This window comes from Arachis hypogaea, chromosome 19 (assembly GCF_003086295.3).
Source record: "Arachis hypogaea cultivar Tifrunner chromosome 19, arahy.Tifrunner.gnm2.J5K5, whole genome shotgun sequence".
NCBI lineage: Eukaryota > Viridiplantae > Streptophyta > Magnoliopsida > Fabales > Fabaceae > Arachis > Arachis hypogaea.
The window spans coordinates 103996260-104001811 of NC_092054.1; the positions used below are offsets into that span (position 1 = coordinate 103996260).

Sequence of the window (5552 nt, forward strand, 5' to 3'; positions counted from 1 at the left end):
CATCTCTTCTCATGAGCAATTGACCAAGGAATTGGCTATTGATCAAGATTTGAGAGATTGAATTGCAAGAAATTGTAATCCAATCAATTAAGATTGCCAAGGAGATCCATGAGTGCATTGATTGAGGAAGAGATGAAAATGAACTTGATCCGGAGAATTGCAATATCTCCTAAGCCCAATGAACTCCCCATCTCTGATCTTACCCATTCTCTTTAATTTTTGTCATTTACTTTTATGAGCAAATCCCCCATTCCCATTTACAATTCTGTAATTTATTTTCAGTCATTTACTTCTAGTCCTTTAATTCTAGCATTTACTTTTCTGTTATTTACATTCCTGCAATTTTATTTTCTGCAACTCTCAACCCAAATTCTGGATTCGCTCAACTAGAACATTCTTCTAATTAAAGTTGCTTGATCAATCAATCCCTGTGGGATTCGACCTCACTCTATTGTGAGTTTTTACTTGACGACAAATTCAGTACACTTGCCGAAGGAAATTTGTTGAGAGACAGTTTCCACCCGCATCAAGTTTATGGCGCCGTTGCCGGGGATTGATTGTGCATCAACAATGATCAAATTGGAAGATTACTAGATTGAGCATTTTTATTTTGTGAATTTCATTTTCTGTTCGAGTGATTTACTTTCTGTTTTAGTTAAACTTCTTCCCTTCCCCCTCTACTCTTTTGTTTTTCTTCGTTATTTTCAATTCTGTTTGCTAACCCACTAACTGTTTGATATATTGCATCACCCACAACTAACAGTAATTCTGACAAAAATACTTTCTGCACCTATCTTTTCTTGCTTGCACTTGATGGTTGTATGACAGGGAGAAGAAGCGGGGCTTTAACTTCCTTCGATTCTGAACCTGAGAGGACCTCCCTTAGATTGAGGAGGGAGGCAAGAGGAAAGAAAGTGGTTGGTGCTGAGAAAGAAGAGGAATTCTTTGAACCAAACATGGAAGATAACATGGAAAACCATCATGAAGAAGAGGATCACAACCATGGGGGAGGAGGTGGAGCTAATCATGCTAGGGAGGATAGATGAGTTTTGGGCTCTTACATCAATCCAAACCCAGGCAATTATGGAAGTAGCATCCAAAAGCCAACAATCCATGCCAACAACTTTGAACTTAAACCATAGCTCATCACCCTTGTTCAGAACAACTGTTCGTTTGGAGGAGGTGTTCAAGAAGACCCCAATCAACATTTGACCACCTTCCTGAGAATATGTGACACAGTGAAGTCTAATGGTGTTCATCCTGACGCCTATAGACTGCTCTTATTTCCATTCTCACTCAGGGACAAGGCAGCCAAGTGGCTGGAATCTTTCCCAAGGGAAAGCTTGACAACTTGGGAAGACGTGGTAAACAAATTCTTAGCAAGATTTTACCCTCCTCAACGAATTATTAGGCTTAGAGCTGAGGTTCAAACTTTCAGGCAACAAGATGGTGAGACTCTATATGAAGCATGGGAGAGGTTCAAAGACTTAACAAGGATGTGTCCACCTGACATGTTCAACGAATGGGTGCTGCTGCACATTTTCTATGAAGGGCTCTCTTATGAGTCAAAGAAGGCCGTAGACCATTCATCCGGAGGATCTTTGAACAAGAAGAAGACTATTGAGGAAGCCATAGATGTTATTGAAACAGTAGTAGAGAACGATTACTTCTATGCTTCCGAAAGAGGAAACACAAGAGGAGTAATGGAGCTAAACAATGTAGATGCTCTGTTGGCCCAAAACAAGCTCATTACCCAACAGCTGGCTGACCTCACCAAGAAGATGGAGATGAACCAAGTAGCAGCAATCTCAACTTCATCAACAACCCAAGAAGGAGTGAATGAAGAAGCAGAGGGTAGTCAGGAGCAAGCCAACTACATTGGGAATTCACCAAGGAAAAACTATGATCCATACTCCAAGACCTACAACCCTGGATGGAGAAACCACCCAAACTTTAGGTGGGGAAGTGAGCAAGATCAAAACCAAGACCAGAGACGTTACAACCCCAACAACAATGCAGCTCACCAGCAATTTACACAGAGGACATCTCAACACCCCCACAACAACACTTCTCCACACGCTTATCAAAACCAAAACAGCACATCTGCTCCGAATCACCCATCAATTGATGACAAGCTCTCTAAGATTGAAGCCTTACTTGAAGGAATATGCCAAGAGATTCAAGAAAATAAGGTGTTCAAAGAAGAGGTGCGAGCCAATATTAAGAACCAGGGAGAGACCATTAGGAAGCTGGAATTCCAGGTGGGATATTTAGCTGAGAAGATTCCCAAACCTACTGATAGTTTCCCAAGTGACACGGAGAAAAACCCCAAAGGAGAAGCAAAGAAAGTAAGATGGGAAGATTGTAAAATGGTCACTACAAGTGATCAAGAGACTGAAGACAAGCAAGGCACACTTTTCAAACAACCTGAAGACAACTCAACAAAGGAAGAGGATAGAGATCACCAAGAACCAGAAATCTCACAACAAGAGCTGCTGAAGCTCTATGCACCCTTCCCTCAACTACTCAATGGTGCTGTGGGAAAAAGAATATACTCAAGGTTCCTAGACTTGTTTGCATCTCTGCATGTAAACATACCATTCATCAAGGCAATTCAACAAATGCCTGCATTCATCAAGTATATGAAGGAACTTCTTCCCAGGAAAAGCTCACTCAAAGGAGGCCAAACTATAGTGATGAACAAGGAATGTAGTGCCCATATTCAACCTGAGTTGCCTACAAAAAGAAGAGACCCAGGGAGTTTTTACATCCCTTGTGCCATAGGTGAAACTATGTTCGATAGAGCACTATGTGATTTGGGGGCCAGCATCAACTTACTGCCCTTATCCCTGGTGAAGAGGCTGCAGATCAATGAGATAATGCCCACAGATGTAATCATCAGACTGGCTGACAAAACTCAAAAGCAAGCAGTAGGAGTGGTGGAAAATGTGTTGCTAAAGGTTGGGAAATACTTTCTCCCAACGGACTTTGTCATCCTGGACATGGAAGAGAGTCACACTCATCCAATCATATTGGGAAGACCATTCCTAGCTACGGCCAGAGCACTTATCGATGTAGAGAAAGGGGAGCTAATATTGACAATCCATGATGAACGACTCAGCTTCAATGTTTTCAAACTCTCACAAGAAACAGATCAAGAGGACAAGGAACTAAGCACAAATGATAATGAGACACTAAAGGAGGAGACAAGCACTGAAGCACAGCCAGATCATTCTGAGATCCCCTTAATTGATAAACAAGGAAAACAGCAATTGCCACAGCTCAAGGAAAATTGGAGGAACCTAAACCTCTAGAGGCAGGTAAAGACAGCATCACAACCCCTTTAGAAAAAGAGGTCACCAAGGGGAAGGCAACCTCAAAAGAAACAAAGAAGAAGGTACCAAGGAGGTGGAGGAACAAGAAGATCCCTACGGAATACTTCTCTCCAGGGGATAGAGTTGTCTCAGCTTACTTCCCAGATATTCCCCCTAATCTCCCTACTGTACCATCTCAGTTACCTAAGGTCTTCACTATCAGCAGAGTTCTTTCCCTGGAACATGTGGAGATCATTGATCCAACCAATGGATATAAGTCCACAGCAAGAGGGGGGGACTTTAAGCACTACCAACCACCCTGATGGAGGGAAAAACGTCAAGCTAATGACGCTAAAGAAGCGCTTCATGGGAGGCAACCCGTGTTTTATATGTTTTTAAAATAATGAATAAATCAATGTTTATGAATTTCAACCCAAGCTTGACAGACACTTGGTGAAATCTTTATCATGCAGTATATAGTGAAGAACAAGTTTGGTGTTCAAAGCAAACCAAGATGCATGCTAGTCTTGGGAGCTTTGAACAAAACTTTTCATCACAATGCTTCAAACTAAGTTTGGTGTCACCCCATGGTGCCACCAAAATGCATAAGGATACACAAGTAGTTAGTTAGTTGAAGTTCATAAAGAAACAAACTCTTTTTCTTCTCTTTATTATTCTAGCCGTAGAGTTTGATTTTTATGATATTAATTTCCTTATTTTAAATATTTATAGGAAAAGAAAAGAAGCATAAAAAGGGATGGATTGGACAACTAAACAAAGAAGGATCGGACACCACAAAAGGAAGGGCTACACACTTGTTCTAAAAAGGGAATACATTGGAAAATGTTGCCATGCAACATTGGAAAAATGGAACCCCTAAAAGACCGAGCAATTTCATTCATAAAGTGATGATCCTTGTCTTTTATCCATGCATCACCCCAACCATCCATCAAGTAACCACTCAATCAATCCACACCCTCCATTCTCTCACAACTTCTCTATATAAATGATCCTTGTTCCGTACCCACCTTCATTGTCATTACCCAATCTTCACCACTCTCCATTTCGGTACAAGACACTCCCTACCTCATTAAAAAACCTTTTTCCCACCTCACTCTCTTCATTGCAATAAAACCGTAAACAACCAAAAATCTTCACAACTTTGCCACCTTCACATATTAACTATCATTCATGGCATCTTTGGGTTCTAAAAGAAGGAAGGGAAAGGAACCCATGGAAGAACACCCATATGATGAAAAGAGATTTAGAAGCTTGCATCATGCATTGCAATACGGGTGGATGGTTGATAAGGAAATCATTTATGAGCTGGGATTTCAAGTTAAAAAGACTGAGTGCCCCGAAATCACAGAGAAGATAGAAAGGAGAAGATGGGAGCTCCTCACTGACCCGGTCATTAAGGTGAATGCAAACCTCATAAGAGAATTTTATGCAAATGCGGTTCGATATGATAAGAAGGATGAGTCTTACACAAGCTTTGTGAGAGGAAAGATGGTGGACTTTGGTCCCATGAGTGTCATGCGGGCATTGAAGCTACGGTCTATACAGTTTGAAGAAGAAAGCTATCACTCAAGATTGGACAACCCCAATTATGACCAGATTCTGCAAGATATTTGTGTACCAGGAGCTGACTGGGAAAGGGGTGCGGGAAATAAACCAAAGTTCATCAAGAGAACAGATCTCACTCCTGAAGCCAAGGGATGGTTTGAGCTAGTGAGAAGGTCTATTCTCCCAGCTGGAAACAACTCGGAGGTGAATGTCAAGAGAGCCACAATGGTGCACTGTATACTGAAGGGAGGAGAAATCAAGGTTCATGAACTCATAGCTGAAGGTATTAGAAAGATGGCAGAGAAAAGCGACTCAAAAGGAACGTTAGGTTACCCCAGCACTATTTACCGAATATGCAAGAAAGCTGGGGTGGTTTTTGAAGATGAGAACCCCATGTGGATAAAGGAAGGCATCCCAATAACTGTACGAAGGATGAATGCTGCAGCATCCCCTTTGCCTCAGCGGATGCAAAGGAAGAGGACAGCCCCTCAAGTAGTGGAAGGACAAGTCTTAGAGGGTCAAGCACAACAGACCTTGGACATGCACCAATTGCAGGAGGCCATTGATGGCTTGTCTAGACAATATTTAGAAAGCCAAGGAGCACAGAAAGAGCTTCAACTACAGATGATGGGGCAGCAAGAGAAAATACTCTCAAGATGGATGACTCAGCAA

General features: G+C 41.7%; 1 non-coding gene across 1 annotated transcript; it reads right to left on the reverse strand.

The window, feature by feature from the left end:
* Nucleotides 1-1409: 1409 nt before the first annotated feature.
* Nucleotides 1410-1513, reverse strand: LOC112781111 (small nucleolar RNA R71). Its single transcript, XR_003191906.1, has one exon. It is a non-coding gene; the product is annotated as a small nucleolar RNA R71 (small nucleolar RNA).
* Between the last annotated feature and the right edge of the window lie 4039 nt (nt 1514-5552).